At 42.9% G+C, this 19,686-nt stretch overlaps 1 pseudogene; it reads right to left on the minus strand.

The window, feature by feature from the left end:
• Positions 1-4,139: 4,139 nt before the first annotated feature.
• Positions 4,140-19,686, minus strand: part of LOC100600789 — a 30,906-nt pseudogene continuing 15,359 nt past the window's right edge.

Raw genomic sequence — 19,686 nt, forward strand, 5'->3', positions numbered from 1 at the left:
CACTCACATACACACGCACTGCAGACCCCAGCTTCTATTGTTCATACACACACCCTGCAGACCCCAGCTTCCATAGCTCACATACACACACTATGCAGACCCCAGCTCACATCGCTCACACACACGCACCCTGCAGGTCCCAGCTCACATCTCTCACACACACGCACCCTGCAGGTCTCAGCTCACGTCTCTCTCACACACACACCTTGCAGGTCCCAGCTTGTAGTGGAGGTGATTTTGTTTCCTGTGATTCCTTGAAACTCAGGAAGTCTGCTCCATGTTCTCTTCGCCAGTGGAATGACATTACAGTGCCCTCCTTGACAAGGAAATTTTAGTGATTGGCACCTGCTTTGGCTCTTAGTCATTGTGAAAAGTGGTGATTTCACAACTGTGATAGTTATCTATTGTTGCATGAAAATCACAACAAACTTAGTGGCTCAAAACAACACACATTTCTTATCACACAGTGTTTATGAGTGAGGAGTCCAGGCACAGCTTAGCAGGTCCTCTGCTCAGGGGCCCCCCTGAGGCTGTAATCTGGGTGTCTGATAGGCTGGATGAGGGAAGAATCTGTTGTTGGCAGAATTTCAGTTCCACGGGCTGAAGGACTGAGGGCCTCAGTTTCCACTGTCTCTTGACAAGAGGCTGCCCTCGATGCCCTGCCCTTTGGGCATGTGGACCCTCTAAGTTCAGTGCAGTGAGTAGGAGCAGACATGTGAGCACTGGAGTGCTTTGGAGAGGTATTCCTGGATAAAAAGCACTGATGTCTAAAGACATGGAATTATCGTTCTCAACAGAGCAACATCAGTACTGAGAAGGCAAATTCATCATCTACTGGTACCTACTTCTATGCCTGCAATAGCTATTTTTGTCTCAATTTTTAAATTATTCTTTAGCTTCCCAGCTGCTAGAAGTGGAACAGTCATCTTTGTGAATGAAAATGACTAACCCCTCCTGACAATTCCAACTCCCTCCCAACCAAGGTTCAGTATTTCTCATTTGTTTTAATTTCAAAGGAATATATATGATTGTAAGACCAGGCACCCATGGCTCACACCTGTAATCCCAGCACTTTGGAAGGCTGAGGCAGGCAGATCACCTGAGGTCAGGAGTTCGAGACCAGCCTAGCCAACAGGGTGAAACCCCATCTCTACTAAAAATACAAAAAATTAGCCAGGTGTGGTGGTGCGTGCCTGTAATCCCAGCTTACTCAAGAGGCCGAGCCAGAAGAATCACTTGAACCCGGGGGACACAGGTTACGGTGAGTCAATGTTGCTCCACTACACTCCAGCCTAAGGAACAGAGTGAGACTCTGTCTCAAAATATATATATATGATTGTAAAATGACTCAATACAACTGTCAATACAACAGTGTAAGGCATATTGTTAAGGAAAAAAGTGCTAAACCAAATATAATATGTACCTTATGGTGGGAAAGAAAAAGAGAGAATAAGAAGCTATATTTCTACTTGGTTTGGTATGCATAAATATATCTGGAAGGGTGAATAAAGAAACCAACGATGCATATTATAGGGGTGAGGCTGGAGAAGCGACCCAGATGTTTTCAAACCTTTCATTTGTTATATTTTTTTGAAGAGGTGTGGAACCAGCAACTTACCTGTTGAAAAAAAGTACGCTGTTTAAATTATGACAAAAAGGCCTGGCACAGCAACTCACTCCCGTAATCCCAGCACTGTGGGAGCCTAGGCAACAAAAATTAGCCAGATGTGGTGGTGTATGCCTACAGTGCCAGCTACTCAGGAGGCTGATGCAGGAGGATCACTTGTGCCTGGGAGGCGGAGGATGTAGTGAGTCAAGATCGCACCACTGCACTCCAGCCTGAGCAACACAGTGAGACCCTGTCTCAAATTTAAAAAATAAATAATAAATAATTTAAAAAATTAAAAAATTGTTCCCTACACCGCATCCTAATGTCCCTATCAATGCTAGAGATCATTGCCAATATTCTTATAGCAATTTTCAGCCAGGGCTTCTCAGCCTCAGTCCTGTTGATTTTGAAGCCAGTTAATTCTTTGTTACAAGTTGTTTATCAGCATCCCTGGTCTATTCACCCAGGCATGAAAATCAAAAATGTCTATTGACATTGCCAAATGTCTCCTGGTCCGAAATCTCCCCAAGTTGAAGACCACTTTACTAGACTCTCTCTATGCATATTGCTACATCTGCATATCAAAATACACATATATGGTAATTTGCGGCATTTTTCACAGCTTTTCTTCATTCTTAAATTCATTCTTCCAAAAATATACTTTATTTTTGAAAACGATAAAACAAAAGCTTCAACTATGAGCTGACAAAATAGAGGTGAGTTGGTACCAGTAGGCCAATTCTTACCATGGACATTTTAAAATGCTGTGTTCCGTATTACATCAAAATGATTTGCAATAAGAAATTGGAAGGGGGCGCAGAGTGCAAAGCATGTACTGAGGTCTTTCTACAGGTGTGTGATAGAATGCTGATTCAGCATGATAAAATGTACTTTGCAACACTGGCCTTTAAGGTTGCTAGAGCAAACATATCCCAAGGAACCTGTGAAAATCATTTTTTTTAATTATTCTAAACAGAAAAAGTGGTACCCACTTAAACACAAAGTAAAACTTCATGGTAAGATCTGCTGTAAAGCTACTTGCTATAGCCCATAGATTCAGTTTGTTCAATAACCTCCCTCATTGACAGAAAAAGTCAGCAAACAAGACTTAGGACAAAAATATTTTCTATCAACCTCCACATGAAAAGACCACAGCTTTAATGATTCTACAATCCTTAAGCTTAATCCGTGGTCAGTACAGATTTCCAGACCAAGATCAAGTCATGAACTGTTCAGAATAGCTACACTATACTAAGATGCTAAACATTTTCTTTCCAGTACGTCTTCCTATGAGGGAAATAAAATAGTGGGAAGTTTGCCTCTTTGCCTGTGAGGGGATTTATGAAAAGCCTTCTAATCTACAAGTGTTCTTCTGCGAAACTAACATACATTATGAAGTCAAACAGGTAAATTAACAACAAAACAAAACAAAACTGATATCAACAAAGTCTTGTTTCCAAAGTAAAATCTATTAAGAACAAGTAATATACAAGCACAAGAAATTACAAGAAATGAGGATCATAGTTATTTACAGATGCAAAGTAGTAGCTAGCATCCCAAGCTTTTGGACATAATAATGAAAATCAAATTAATAAGTTAGTTCAAATATTATATACAATTTTGATAAGCTGGTCACATGTTATTTGAATACACACCATATATGGTAAACTTAAAAGTATATTACATTTTCTCCTCCTTTAATATTTGTAGATACACGCCAATATGGGAAAAAAAGTATTTCCATTTATGTACTAATAACAGAATTTCTACTGTGTATATTTCACACTGTTAAAAAGAAGTTGGCCAGGCACCGTGGGTCATGTCTGTAATCCCAGCAGTTTGGGAAGCTGAGGCAGGCGGATCACAAAGTCAGGAGTTAGAGACCAGCCTGGCCAACATAGTGAAACACTGTCTCTTCTTAAAATTCAAAAATTAGCAGGACATGGTGGTGCACACCTCTAGACCTAGCTACTCAGGAGGCTAAGGCAGAAGAATCTCTTGAACCCAGGAGGCAGAGATTATGGTGAGCTGAGATCGTGCCACTGCACTCCAACCTGGGCAACAGAGTGAGACTCCATCTCAATAAATAAATAAATAAATAAATAAAAGTCCAGGCGTGGTGACACACACCTGTAATCCCAGCACTTTGGGAGGCCAAGGCCGGTGGATCACAAGATCAAGAGATCGAGACCATCCTGGCCAACATGGTAAAACCCTGTCTCTACTAAAAATACAAAAATTAGCTGGGTGTGGTGGTGTGCACCTGTAGTCCCAGCTACTCGGGAGGCTGAGGCAGGAGAATAGCTTGAACCCAGAAGGTGGAGGTTGCAGTGAGCTGTGCCACTGCACTCCAGCCTGGTGACAGAGTGAGACTCTGTCTCAAAAAAAAAAAAAAAGTTAAGGTATATTTTCCTTTAAGAAAAAAAAATAAATTGCAAGAAGTTTAATTTATAAAAGTTTAATATCGACTTATTTATAAAAATGAAAAAGACGTTTTAAAACAGATCCCATACAATTATCCTGTGGTCTCCCTACTGATCAGGAACTACAGAAGGCACTTAAGGAAGGGATGCTGGGTCAAAAACAAAGCCTAACCCGCGGGATGTATGTTGCTCTAAAAATCTGATTTGCAGGAAAACTAGTTGCTTGTCCTAGGTTTAAGCTAATTACAAAATCCATTTTCTTAGTGGCCCAGATATTTTGCCAATTTTTCCATCTCAACAGAACTTCTGTAGATTTCCACATTCATTACAGTCAACGAACGTTGTCATTGGTTCACCAGCACTGCAGGCTTGTACCTGTGTGGAAGTGCAATTCTTCTTTTTACATTTGCCACATGTGAGCGAATCAGGCTGGGTTCCACCTGTCTTGGACATCTGATGCTCTCTGATGGCTTCCTTCGTCAAGTTTTTGTGTATCTCTTTGAGCTCATCACTAGCCATTTCTTCTGCCGTCATTCTAACAAGTAAGTCAGGAGGAATATTCCCACACGGTGCATTTTTCCTTAAATTTGGATTCTTTGCATCTGTAAGATTTGATATCTTACTTCGGACTCTATTTTTGTACTTCATGCCTTTATTCCCTCTTTCTGGATCTATAGCTTCCTCAATTCGAGATCCTAATTCTTCCTCATCAGCTCCCATTTCAATGCAGTCATCTCCTGTTTGAAGAGCTGCAGCAAGCATCTCCCTGTACTTCATCAGCACAGAATCAGAAGCGCTTCCTGCCGAGGAACAGATGAAACAAATATCTCAAGCATTTGTCTTATCCTTTCTGCTGCTTACATTGCCACTGGAGCTACTTTCTTTTGCTATTCTGCGATGTCATTGCAGGTTCTATTCGCTTTTCGTTGGGGTCTTTCTCAGTTGATGGCTCATCTGGTAACTTTTTCCAGGATTTGACGAAAGACTTTGCTAAAGATGTAACTTCTTCATCTGCACTCTGCTTGAGACTAACATTAAGTAACATTCCAGTTCCTATGGACCGCAGTAATTCCAGAATATTCTGAAGCTCGGTTAACAAACTCAGTGCTCCGGCCGTGTTCTTCTCCTGCACCATCTCGTCCATCTTCTTGGCATTGCGGGCCACCTCATCCTCCGTGGCTCCGGCAGGTCTCCTCCGTGCCTAGCCCGCTGGCAAGCGGAAGTGGGCAAAGCTGGAGCAGAAGAGAGGGCGGGAAGCAGCCCTAGTGCGGCAAGACCCACCACCGCAGGCCGGGCATAGGCCTCCTCCTAGACCAATCCCGCCGCGGCTCTTCCTCCCCAGGCAGCGCCAACCCAGCTCCGCACCTTCCCAGCTTCATTCAAGTATGACTGACAAATAAAAATTATATATATTTAGAATATGCAACATGATTTTTTATTTTGTTGTGTTTTATACAAATAAGAAAACTACAGTTCAGAGAAATATTGCATTTTGAATGCCTAACTTTTCTCTCAATGCTTTCAACATTGCTTTTCTTTACTTTTGATTGACAAATCATAAACATTTATGGGGTACAATGTGATGTGTGTATATACAGGATGATTAAATCAAGCTAATTAACCTATCCATCACCTCACTTCTTTTGTTTACCACAGAAACATCAAGTCCAAATCTCTTTTTTTTTTTTGAGACAGGGTCTCGCTCTGCTGCCCAGGCTGGAGTGCAGAGACACAATCTCCGCTCACTGCAGCCCTGACCTCCCAGGCTCAAGTGATCCTCCCACCTCAGCCTCCTGAGTAACTAGGATGACAGGCTCATACCACAACATCCGGCTAATTTTATGTTTTATTATTTTGTGTGTGTGTGTGGAGATAGGGATCCCCTATGTTGCCCAGGCTGGTCTCAAACTCTTGGGCTTTAGTGATCCACCCACCTTGGCCTCCCAAAGTGCTAGGATTACAGGGGTGAGCCACCATGCCTGGCCTCTTCGTTTTTAATGCAGGCATTTCTTGCTATAAATTTCCCTCTTAGAACTGCTTTTGCTGCATCCCATAAGTTTTGGTATGTTTTGTTTCCATTTTTCTTTGTCTCAAAATGTTTCATTTTCCCCCTTGATTTCTTCTTTTACCCATTGATTGCTTAGAAGCATGTTGTTTAATTTCCATGTATCTGTGAACTTTCCCATTTTTCTCCTGTTATTGATTTCTAGTTTCATAACATTGTGGTCCAAAAAGATACTTGATATGATCTATATCTTCTCAAATTTATTAAGATTTGATTTGTGGCCCAACATTTGCTCTGTCCTGGACAATGTTCCATGTGTGCTTGAGAAGATGTGCACTCTATTGCTGTTGGATGGAATGTTCTATTTATGTCTGTTAAGTCCATTTGGTCTAAAGTTTAGGTCAAGTCTAATGTTTTCTTACTGTTTACCTGTCTGAATGTTCTATCTATTGTTGAAAGTGGAGTATTAAAGTCTCTTGCTATTATTGTATTGCTGTCTATTCCTCCCTTTAGATCTGTGAATATTTGCCTTATATATTTAAGTGTACCTGATGTTGGGCACATATTATTTACAACTGTTCTGTCCTCTTTATGAATTGACTGCTCTATCATTATATAATAACCATCTTTGTCTTGTTAGTTTTTGACTTAAAGCCTATTTTGTCTAGTATAACTACCCCTGTGCTCTTTGCTTTCCATTTGCATGGAATATCTTTTTTCATCCCTTCACTTTCAGTCTGTGTGTCACTTTAAAGGTGAAGTGAGTCTCTTCTAGCAACATATAGTTGGGTCTTGTTTTTTCTTTTCTTTTTTTTTGAGACTCAGTCTCACTCTCTCTCCCAGACTAGAGTACAGTGGTGCAATCTCAACTCACTGCAACTCTGCCTCCCAGGTTCAAGCAATTCTCCTGCCTCAGCCACCCTAGTAGCTGCAACCACAGGCATTCACCACCACACCCAGCTAATTTTTGTATTTTTAGTAGAGAAGGGGTTTTGCCATGTTGGCCAGGCTTGTCTCGAACTCCCAGCCTCAAGCAATCCACCCACATCTGCCTCCCAAAGTGCTGGGATTACAGGTGTGAGCCAACGGGCCTGGCCTTATTTTTGTATTTTTTAAATCCATAAAGCCACCCTGTGTCTTTTGATCAGCAAATTTAGTTCATTTACATTTAAAGTAATTATTGGTAGAGAAGGATTGATTATTGTCATTTTGTTCATTGTGTTCTGGTTGCTTTGCAGCTCTTTTACTATTTTTTTCCTCTCTTGCTGTCTCTATTTGTGATTTGAGGATTTTCAGTAGTGGTATGCTTTGATTCCTTTCTCTTCATCTTAGTGTATCTGCTAAGTTTTTGCTTCATGATTGCTATGAGGCATATTAAAACATCTTATAGTTATACTAGGCCATTTCAAGTTAATAAAAACTTAACTTTGATCCTGTATAAAAGCTCTGCACACACACATACACATTCTGTTTTTGATATCACACTTTATATCTTTTATGTTGTGTATCAATGAGTTATTGTAAAGTTACTCTTAATATTTTTGACTATATATGTACCTTTACCAGTGAATTTTATACTTTCATATGTTTTCATATGATTAATTAGCAGCCTTTCATTTTCAGTTTGAAGAACTCCTTTTAGTATTTCTTGTAAGGCAAGTTTAGTGGTAATGGACTCCCTCCCTCTGTTTGTGTGAAGAAGTCTTTATCCCTCCCTTATTTATGAAGGAGAGTTTTGCCAAATAATGTATTATTATTTTGGTTTTTTAATAGGATCATACTATAAACATTGTCCTGAAGTTTGTTTTTTTTTGTACTTACAGTTATCCTGCACACCTTTTCATTACACGCAGATACAACTATACACACAGATACAACTCCTTCTGCTTAACCATCACATGTAACCATAATTTAAAATCTCATTATTGATAAACTTACAGATTCTTTTCAGTTTTTTTATATTATAAACTATACTACAGAAAAATCTTTGAATATGTGAATATAATATCCATGCTTGTGTGACTACTTTTGTAGACTATAAGTGGATTCATTGAGGCAAACAGTATGTACTTTTTTACAAAGCATAAATATTTCCAATTTTTTGGTCAACAAAATTACATCAACTCACCAGTAAATGAGGGAACTCACTTCTCCACACTCACACCAACCCTAAATATTATTTAATCTATTTAATTTTATAAAACTTAGAGGTTAAAAATAAGAAGTTATCTTACTTTAATTTGCATCTTTTGGATTTGAGAGAAGCTGAGCATCTTCTCCTGGAATCTTGTCTCCTTTTGTTCTCACTGTGAGAAAAATAGTGGCCATAAGGTGGAATCCCTGGAGGAAGTATGGCTTCCCCTCCTAACACCCTGACTTCATCAAAGTTTCATTACATCGGAGGAGGAGCAATGAGATATCAGTGTCATCTAAGACAGAGGTGGAAAATTGAAATGCTGGAGGGCCCTATAGGAAAATACAAATGTTCAAGCAAACCTGTAGATAGCATAGAGGACTTTGGCAACTGGAGAGAGCATATCTTATCAAAAGGAATTCACAGCTGGGTATGGTGGCTCATGTCTGTAATCCAAGCACTTTGGGAAGCCGAGGTGGGCAAATTGCTTGAGCCCAGGAGTTCCAGACCAGCCTGGGCAACGCGGCAAACCCCACTTCTACAAAAATATAAAAATTAGCCAAGCGTGGTAGCACACACCTGTAGTCCCAGCTCCTCAGGAGGCTGAGGTAGAAGGATCACTGGAGCCCAGGAGGTCAAGGCTACCGTGAACTGAGATCATGCACTCCATCCTGGGTGACAGAGTAAGACCCTGTCTCAAAAAATAATAAAAAAAAGAATTCATGCTTTAAAAATTGTTCATGGCTGGGCACAGTGGCTTATGCCTGTAATCCCAGCACTTTGGGAGGCTTAGGCAGGCAGACCATGAGGTCAGGAGATGGAGACCAGCCTGACCAACATGGTGAAATCCCGTCTCTACTAAAAATATAAAAATCAGCTGAGTGTGGTGGCGCACCCATGTAATCCCAGCAACTCAGGAGGCTGAGGCAGGAGAATCACTTAAACCCGGGAGGCAGAGGTTGCAGAGAGCTGAGATCACGCCACTGCGCTCCAGCCTGGGTGACAGAACGAGACTCCTTCTCAAAAAAAAAAAAAGTTGTTCATGATTGTGTAGACTGACTACCACAGGTCAGTGGGTCAGATCTGCACAACTTGCACCAATTTGCAAAATGTACTGGATTTTGGATTCTGTAGCAAAGGAAAAAAATTCTGTTTAAAATTCTAATTTTCAATTAAAATTTTTGACTTTTAATTTTTAGAAAACATGTGAAATACATTTTCTTCATTACCTAAAAAGGGATACCAAGTAAGAACAAGCATGAATTTGCCCAGAGGCAAGTATTAGGAGTGTGCTAATTTTTATATTGACAGATACCTATACTGAAACATAGACATTCTGAGAATTCTTAAACCTTTCATTAGGTTGAACCATATAAAATTGCACTTTTGGAGGTCAAAAATTGTCAAAGTTTTGGTTAACCAAAAACTTACCTATTTATTTTTAATTTTAATTTTTTTTTTTTTTTTTTTTTTTTGAGATGGAGTCTCGCTCTGTCACCCAGGCTGGAGTGCAGTGGTGTGATCTCGGCTCACTGCAAGCTCCACCTCCCGGGTTCACGCCATTCCCCTGCCTCAGCCTCCCAACTAGCTGGGACTACAGGCGCCCGCCACCACGCCCGGCTAACTTTTTGTATTTTTAGTAGAGATGGGGTTTCACCGTGTTAGCCAGGTCGGTCTCGATCTCCTGACCTCGTGATCTGCCCACCTTGGCCTCCCAAAGGCTGGGATTACAGGTGTGAGCCACTGCGCCAGGCCTCCATAGCCTGTTTATTTTAAGATGTCCATACCTTTCCACAGGAAGGTGGGAACAATACCATTGAAGTGTTAAGACTCACATGAATTCGTTTATTTGTTTTATGATCTGATTCAGGCTCTTGCTCCATCTGTTTGTTCAGTTGATTGCCAATCAGTGTGGGAGTTTGAGTAGCAGTTTTGGTAGAAGCCTGAATCAAAGCAAACAGCTGTATCTCTTACATGAAACGTCTGTCTACAGGGTTGATTTAAAAAAAAAAAAAAAAAAAAAAAAAAAAAAAGTTCTACTCTTCAGAGAAGCCTTTTCAGCTGTGAATAGAAACAACTAGGCCCTGGCAAAATGTTCCATGTTGCTCTGAGGTATGAAACAATACCTGTTTGGTGAAGCAACATTACATAACTGCTGAACCCGGGACTCTCCAACCAAATGATTCATCAGTTTTATGGGGTCAAATGATTCGTCAGTCAACATCATTATTTTGTCACCACCAATTAGCATTTGCAGGGTACCCACACAGAGATGACACTGGATTTGATGCTTGACAGAACACAAGGAAGACAAAGAGTACAGCTGATAAAGTAAACTGTTGGAACTATACATTTGAATATGAAACATAGCACAGGCATACCTGTAAATCCATCCCTGCCTGAGCCACACGTGGTGGAATAAATTCATAGAAACTCACCATGGAGCTTCACAATGGTTCTTTGTGTTGCAACAGAGGATGAAGCAGGTGCTCTTCCACAGAAGACATGAGAAAGGCTCCAGGTCCCCTTGGGAATCCCAGAATCAGACCCTAAAACTTTGGAAGGGCCTTTGTTGAACACTGAGTCAAACTCCCCAGAATCCTTTTACAGAACCCCTGTCCAGCAAGTGACCAGCAAGTCTCTAAAGACTTTGAGAACTTGCAGATTCTAGGGAAGACTTCATAGGTTCAGAGATGGGAATTTTGGAGCATTCTAGAAAGAAATTCTGGAATACAAACAAATTTGGAATTATCATAGGAAGGCTATTACATAATTGTTTTCCAGTTAATAGCTCTTAATAAGAGATCTAAGGTGGCCATTGGAGTTGAACCAAGACAATTTTCTTCCATTGTTGCCATTCTAATTTCAGAGTTCCTTGCTGTTTTATTCCTCCTCAATTCCATTTTGGACTAGTTAGAATAGAAAGAAAAACTGAGCCACAAATTCCATTTTTCCCTGCCTAAAGGGTAAACTCCTGCTTGAGAAGCACACTCAAGTTTTCCAGAAGATTCCAACAGGGGAGTCCCAGTTTATAAGCAGGTTGTGTGTCTTCGGTGTGTGGTCAGTCAGCTGTGTGGAAAACAAGATGTATTTTCCCCCAAAGACTGTGCACTTAGTGGTTGGATACTGAGGCTGGTACATAACAGCCTGCTTAACTGGGTGCGCACCTGAAGGGTGGTGCCCTGTCAATGACATACAATGCAGCCTAGCCCTTGTGGGCCACAGTATTTCCCCAGGTAGCCAGGCACACACCTGTCCCAGTGCAGTAGGATCAAGGCCTCCCTCCCTCCCTGCTGCCCAGTGCTGGGCATTGAGAGATGATGGGCTCTTCTCAGCACCATGTCCTAACAGTGCAGGCTGGGAAAGAAGAGAAATGAGATTGGGGGGTTCAGTTAGCCTCTAGTGGTGAGCAGGGCTGGAGTAATCTTCTTGTCTGTCCAAGTACGTTTTCCATTCCTCCAGCCTAACAGATTTGTCTAGCATTCTTTCTTTGCTAAGGATTTGAAAGTAGCCTCGGTGGAGAATGCCCAGCCCTGTGAGGTTTTCTGAGTGTTTATAGCCAGTAAGGAAGCAGAATGTCATGAGATGGAGAGCCTCTCCCGCCCATCTGGGTTTCTGGTCCCAGGACCAGGTGCACAGACTCAGGGACAATGACAAAGGCCAGAGTCTACAACTCTGCAGCTGGGGAAGCCACCCAAAGATGGGAGCCAAGGAGCAGGGGTGGAAGCTGGTGCTCTGTCCTCTCCTTTCCCCTCCAAGGACCCAGTCTCTGTCCAGCCTGGGCACTGGTGAGAATCAGGCCAGTGTGGGTGCACCAGGGTGTGCTCCTCTGTGGCAACCTGGGTGGTGGAAGGGAGCAAGCACCTCCAGGGTGGTAGAGAATGAAGAACGGCGTCTCCAGCCATTGGTGGCTCCAAATGGGGAATTTGGTGGGACAAGATGCATTCAAGAAGCTTTAGGAAAAATAAAATCAACTTTCATATTATTCATTGCCTTTCAAAAAATATGCTTCTATACATCTCTGATGAAAAAAATCAATGACCCAATAAAAAATGGGCAAAGGATATAAACTGTCTATTTTAGAAGATATACAAATAGCCAGTGTGAAATTAGAACAAAATGCACTAATGATCAAACATGAATCTCAGAAGCATTGTGCTAAGTGAAGGAAGCCAGACACAAAAACATACATACATCTATTCTATGAGATTCTAATAAAGGCAAAGCCATAGGGACAGAGCTGATCAGTGTCTGGCAGGGTCCAGGCTTCTGTTTTTCTTCATATTCTAAATAATTATTGTGATGGTGGTGGTGGTGACACAATTGTATGCATTTTGTACGTATGTATTCAAAACTCATCAACATGTATACTTATATTTGGTGAATTTCATTGTACGTAAACTATACCTCAATAAAGCTGATAATTAAAAAAAGATTTTAAAGCCTAATCATGGATATTAAGCAAACACGTAGTTTAACCTTGTTAGCTCTAAAAAAAATGGTCTTTTTTAGGTCTAAAAAAAGACCCAACTCCTACCTGTTATATTTTATAAAAAGGAAAATGGAGTTCCAAAGAGATTATTATTATTATTATTATTATATTAAATATCACACAGCCTGCTAGAGGTCAAGCCACATTCCAGCACTCAGACCTGTGTTTTTTCAGTCTTGTCTTTCTTTCTCTCTTTTCCTCTCTTTGTCTTTCTTTTTCTTTCTTTCTTTCTCTTTCTTTCCTTTTCTTTCTCTTTCTCTCTCCTTCTTTCCCTTCCTTCTTTCCCCTTTCCTTCCTTCCTGCCTTCCTTCCTTGCTTCCTTCCTTCCTCCCTCCCTCTCTCTCTTTCTCTTTCTTTCTCTCTTTCTCTTTCTTTCTCTCTCCCTTTCTGTCTCTTTCTTTCTTTCTTTCCTTCTTTCTCATTCATTTGTTCCCTTTCTTTCTTTCCAGAGAACCTGGACCATGACGCAGGGTTTGATGCCAGCTTCACTCTGGATCTGCAGAGTCCTTCCTGCAGTGACCACCACGACTCGTTCTTCAGATGAGACTCACCCAGGTACAGCGTGCAACAAGAGATCTTTTCAGTCTTTCTATTTTGTCATCCTCCCCAGCACATTGAAACTATAAACTGTGTTCTCACACAATCCAGAGGCACTGTAAAATACCTTGCAGATATATAGTACTTTAGTTTCTAACACATGCCCATTGTGCTCAAAGAGGCAGATTCAGTGGGAGATACACATGACAAGATTTATTGCAGGGAATTGGTTTATGTAATTGTGGGGCCTGGCCAGGCAAGTTCAAAATCTGTAGGGTGGGCTCTCACGAAAACCATGCTAGGACTGTCCAGTACAGCCAAGCCCATGAGTGGAATTTCTTCTTCCCCAGGGAAGCATCAGCTTTGCTCTTAAAATATTTCAACTGATTGAATTAGGCCCACTCAGATTATCTGGGATGATCTCCTTTATTTAAACGTAACTAATAGGGACTTTCTTCATATCCACAAAATCCATGCATACCACCTAGATTCGTGTTTGACTGAATAACTGAGAACTGTAACCCACCCAAATTAACAAGCAAAACTGATCATCACGCCTATGTAGTAGAGAAGGAAGATATTGCCATTTACTTTTTTCTACTGGGGAACTAGAAGCAGAGAGAACTGAAATTACTTGGCTAAGGACACACAGATAACTCACTTTTTATTTTTCAGTTGGAGAATGGATTAGCAATTCCTACTTGGTGATGTTGTGAGGAGTTAATTAAATCCATTCCAGTTGTGTATGTACAGTCCCTCTATTTTGTATAAAAAACATCAGCCAGGCGCAGTGGCTCATGCTTGTAATCCCAGCACTCTGGAAGACCGAGGCAGGCAGATCACCTGAGGTCAAGGGTTCAAGACCAGCCTGACCAACATGGTGAAACCTCGTCTCTACTAAAAATACAAAAAAAAAATTAGCTGTGTGTGGTGGCACACACCTGTAGTCCCAGCTACTTGGGGAGGCTGAGGCAGAAGAATCACTTGAACCCACGAGGCGGAGGTTGCAGTGCACTCCAGCCTAGGCGACAGAGGGAGACTCCATCTCAAAAAAAAAAAAAATCCAGCTATTAGATCATGTTCTGCCTATAAAGTGAGCTGATTTATGAGTTGTGAAGGTTATAGACATTCTCTTTAACTACAGAGGGAGTACACGTTAAAATAACTTTTTTCAGCAAGTAGTTCCATTTCCAGAGATTAGTTTTATTTCTATTTTTTTTTTTTTTTAGATGGAGTTTTGCTCTTGTTGCCCAGGCTGGAGTGCAATGGTGCATTCTCAGCTCACTGCAACCCCCACCTCCCGGGTTCAAGTGATTCTCCTGCCTCAGTCTCCCGAGTAACTGGGATTACAGGCATGCCCCACCACGCCCAGCTAATTTTCGTATTTTCAGTAGAGACAGGGTTTCACCATGTTGGCCAGGCTGGTCTCAAGCTCCTGACCTCAGGTGATCCGCCTGCCTTGGCCTCCCAAAGTGTTGGAATTACAGGCGTGAGCCACCATGCCCGGCCCAGATATTAGTTTTATAACAATATTTTTAAACATCTATAAAAACACACACACAAAGATATTCATTGCAGTGTTGTTTGTAAGTGAAAAAAATCTAAATGTCTATCAACAGGAGAAAAAGAGATTGTTAAATGAATTATGATGTGGTCTAACAGTAGAATGCTCTATATATATCGACAAAGAAACGTGTCCATGGTATAATATTAGATCTAAAATAAAAGATCTAAATAGAAGATCTGTTAAGTCTATTAGATCTAAATAGAAGAGTGTGTGTTATTTGATGCCCTTTATGATGTTAGACATTTTTCTGCTGCCTTTGGTGGTGGGCAGCAGATGGGTCCTTTACTCCTCTGTTAAAATGGATGCTATGTCCCTGAGGAGGAACTCTAAGGTGGTGGGGGTGTTTCAGTTGAAACTTCCAAGGCTGCAGGCCTCCAATAGCTGCCCCATCCACACCATGTTCTCCCCGAGTGGGAACCTCAACAGGAGTCGCTGTGCAGGAGCCTGGGGTTCCACGGTGCAGTGACGCAACTCCTTGAAAATGGAGACCAGACACCAGGTCACAATAGGGTAAGCTAGAGCAGAGCTACCTGACAAATGGTTAGGGCTGAAAACCTGAATCAGCAAGGCATGTTCCATTCATGATGAAAGGTGCCAGGATGGCCAAGCGCAGTGGCTCATGCTTGTAATCCCAGCACTTTGGGAGGCCAAGGTGAGCGGATCACTTGAGGTCAGGAGTTCAAGACCAGCCTGGCCAACATGGTAAAACCCCGTCTCTACTAAAAGTACAAACATTAGCCAGGTGTGGTGGTGCACGCCTGTAGTCCCAGCTACTCGGGAGGCTGAGACAGAAGAATCACTTGAACCTGGGAGGCGGAGGTTGCAGTGAGCCAAGATTGTGCCGCTGCACTCCAGCCTGGGCGATAGGGCAAGATTCCATCTCAAGAAAAAAAAAAAAGGCACCAGTAGCCTTGGTCAGAATGTCTTCTGAGACAATGGGTAGCATGGTATACTTTTACGTAACATCATTCAGGACTTCTCTTTTTCCTGATGAGAGCTGGAGAAGAGTAAGTGGCCATACTTTCTGAGATTCCCTCTATCAAGGGAATGAGATGGCTTCATGGATACCTCAAGACCCTCTACCTCACACCTACTCCCTTTTCCAAAGTGGAATTGGGAGCATAGTTGACAATTCTATTATGCTTAGAGGACTTCAGATTCATTTAAAGGTCCATGTGGAATCCTTGGAGCAGAGAGAAGACTTCTGTGGACCAAATGTGCAGGGATTTTACCCCACCAGCAAAAAAGCAATCATTGCTGCAGTGGACACCAGCTGGGTGTCTTCCAATTCAATCCCAGCATTATCTACCTGGAGATAGCCTCAAATCCCACAGGTCGAAGGTTCAGTCCCACAAGACTGTCCCCGTTTCAGACACCAGTCACAAGTCTAGTACTCCAGAACTTCTGAACAACTGGCTTCAAGATGGGGTTCCCACGACCCTCTCTTTGGGTTTGGTTAATTTGCTACAGCAGCTCACGGAACTCAAGGAAACACCTATTTACATTTGCCTGTTTATTTAAAAGGATATTACAATGGATGCAGGTGAAGAAATGCATAGGGCACGGTATGGGGTAAGGGGTATGGCGCTTCCACGCCCTTCCTGGGTGCGCCACCTCTTCGAACCCTGTCCTTTTGGGTTTTTATGGAAGTTTTATTAAGCAGACCTGATTGATTAAACTATTGGCCACTGGTGTTCAGCTTAGCCTTAGACTTTTCTCCCCTTTCCAGTCATGGCTCAAAGTCCCAATCCTAACCCTGCCTTTGCCTTTCTGGTGACCAGCCCCCATCCTGAAGCTACCTAGTGGCTACCAGCCACCAGTCTACTCATTTGCATACAAAAACCCATCATTTTGGTGTTTCTAAGGATTTTAGGAGTTGTAACTCAGGAATCGGGTTGAAGAGCAATCACAGTCCACCCCGATCTTTGAACCAGGGTCTCTTACAACCAAAGGACATGCAACACAAAAGATACTGCTACATTAGTGGAATCCAGTTCAGTCACTAATAATTAGTCCAGTCTATCAGATTGTATGAATGTCTGCCAGGGCAAGGCCATTCAGGTTTGCAGGCTTCCAGCCCATCTTGTCAGGTTCCAAAAGCCAGTGGTCTCGGCACACACATCTTTCATCCTTTCAGGCATCTGGGATCATTGAGCTAAGAGACAGTACAGTCTCTTGCTCTGAGCTTCTTTCAAGGTGTTCATGTAATATTGGATTTCCCTCAATTTATAACCCGTTTATTCATTTGTTTACACTCAGCTACCATTCCTTTCTCTCCATTAATATCCAAACTTTTCCACCTTTGGAAGGGAAATTAAAATCGCCACTGTCTGTACTCCCCTCACTCTGGGAGATCAAAGCAGGCAGATCTCTTGAGCCCAGGAGTTTGAGACCAGCCTAGGCAACATAGGGGGACCTCATCTCTTCAAAACGTACAAAAATTATCCAGGCATGGTGGCATGCAGCTGTGATCCCAGCTATTAGGGAGGCTGAAGTGGGAGGATCACTTGTTCCCAAGAGGTCAAGACTGCAGTGAGCCATGACAGCATGGGTGACAGAGCGAGACCCTGTCTCAAAAAAAATTATATAAAATTTTATATAAAAAATTTATATAAAGGCCAGGCACAGTGGCTCACGCCTGTAATCCTAGCACTTTAGGAGGCCAAGACGGGCTGCTTACTTGAGGTCAGGAGTTCAAGACCAGCCTGGCCAACATGGTGAAACTCCGTCTCTACTAAAAATACAAAAATTAGTCAGGCATGGTGGCACATGCCTGTAATCCCAGCTACTTGGGAAGCTGAGGCAGGAGAATCGCTTGAACCTGGGAGACGGGGGTTGCAGTGAGCCGAGATTGGGCCTCTGAACTCCAGCCTGGGCAACAGAGCAAGACTCTGTCTCAAAAAAAAAAAATTATATAAAGGCCAGGCACAGAGGCTCACACCTGTAATGCCAGCACTTTGGGAGGCCGAGGTGGGCGGATCACTTGAGGTCAGGAATTCGAGACCAGCCTAGCCAACATGATGAAACCCCATCTCTACTAAAAATACAAAAATTAACCAGGCATGGTGGCCCAGCTACTTGGAAGGCTGAGGCAGGAGAATCGCTTGAACCCGGGAAGTGGAGGTTGCAGTGAGCCAAGATCACACCACTGCACTCCAGCCTGGGCGAAAGAGCAAAACTCTGTCTCAAAAAATAAAAAATTATATAAAAAATTATGTATTATGTTTTTGAGACAGGGGTCTCTGTCACACAGGCATATATATATATATATATCACCACAGTGGTGGTCTAGATTGCAGGCAGCAATATTAGCCTAGCGAGTGCTTCCCCCCAGTCCACTCCCACTCCCACTCAGATGAGGTAAGTTTACATAGGTATAAACTAATGAACCCAAATTTTGTACAACCCACTTCTATCAGGCCCTTAGAAATGCTGGCATAAAGTTGAGAAACATAGCTACAGTTTGTTGCTTAGGAGTCATCCCTGCTCCCTGCACTTGTACTTGTAGCCCTTATCCTGGGACCACTGCATCAGGCAGGGGAAAAAGAAACCTGAGGTGATGTGGAGAAAAAGGAAAAAACCATAGTCATTATACTAGTGTACTCTTCCCTTGTGAAGAATTGCAGTCATACCAGCATCCTCCCTGCCCCTCCTTTCCCAGGTCCACTAGAAAAATAGAGGAAAACTGAATGGGGACCCTTCTTTAGCCCCACTCCTGGTACATATAAGCACACACTTGTGAAGGCAGGTCAGCCAGCCCTTCATGCTCTTATCTCCCCCTGGTTCAGATAACCAAGGCCCACTCCACTTCCCTCTCAAACTATAACTCTGAGGGGGACCTCTCCCTCCCACTGTCAGACAGCACGGGCTGTACCGTGTGTTCCTTCCTCTGGAGAAATGATGGTAGGCTTCCACATCTGTGTAGTATCTCCTGCTCTGGAGATCACCCTGAGTCCTTGCATCTCCCACCAGGTAAGCCAAACCCAGTCCAGAGCCAGCGTCCATTCCCGTCAGAACCCGTGTGTAGCCCCCAGGGCCACCCCATCAGTCTCACTTGCCAGCTGTGTTCAGGGCCTTCCCTCCAGGGAGCCTATCCCGGAGCCATTGGCAGTCTCTGTCTGTCTTGCAGGCAGACAGGACAGTTCTTACTGGCATTTTGTGCCTGAGTGGGTGCAAGAGGAACGTGTCTAGACTCAGTCCATCTCTGCACTGCTGTAGTTCCCGTAGCCACTCATTTCACGGACCCAGGTGGCCACCCTAAGTGAGAACAGCAAACAGGGATATCTGCCAATTCCAGGCAACCTTCTAACCTGGAAGGGAAATTTTCTGATGGGCATTTGATGTGTTACTTACATGCACCCTTCAGATTTCCACAGGGTCGTGCCTCATATGGGCATCCCTTTAACAGGCCAGGTTTCCATTTCCCCTCTGCCTGACCCTGTGGCCAGGCCATTGGCCACTGCCCATGAGTCAGTGAAAACCAGACACAGAGGCTTCGCCACTACTCAGTCACTGCTAGGAAAGCAGCATGCAGGTCGGCCACCAAGCTGATTTGCTTTTGACTTCCTTGATCAGAGTGGCAGCTTCCAAACAGAATGTTGTCCCCTTGCCTGGAACTGCCGTTCACAAACCAAGCAGTTGTTTATCACTCAGTTAAGAGGTATTTGTAGGGCAAGTGGAAATCGGTACCAGCAGCTCCTCAGATGGTTTCAAAGTCAATCCTGGAGGAAAAGAGGCCACCTGCTTGTGGGGATGGTGGGTGTCTCCCTGCATTCCCCCAGTAGCATGTCCCGGTATCAACTATTTTCTTTTTCTTTTTTTTTTTTTACACCAAGTCTCGCTCTGTCACCAGGATGGAGTACAGTGGCGCGATCTCGGCTCACTGCAACCTTCACCTCCTGGGTTCAAGCGATTCTTCT

The sequence above is a fragment of the Nomascus leucogenys genome, chromosome 1a, assembly GCF_006542625.1.
Source record: "Nomascus leucogenys isolate Asia chromosome 1a, Asia_NLE_v1, whole genome shotgun sequence".
Taxonomy (NCBI): Eukaryota; Metazoa; Chordata; class Mammalia; order Primates; family Hylobatidae; genus Nomascus; species Nomascus leucogenys.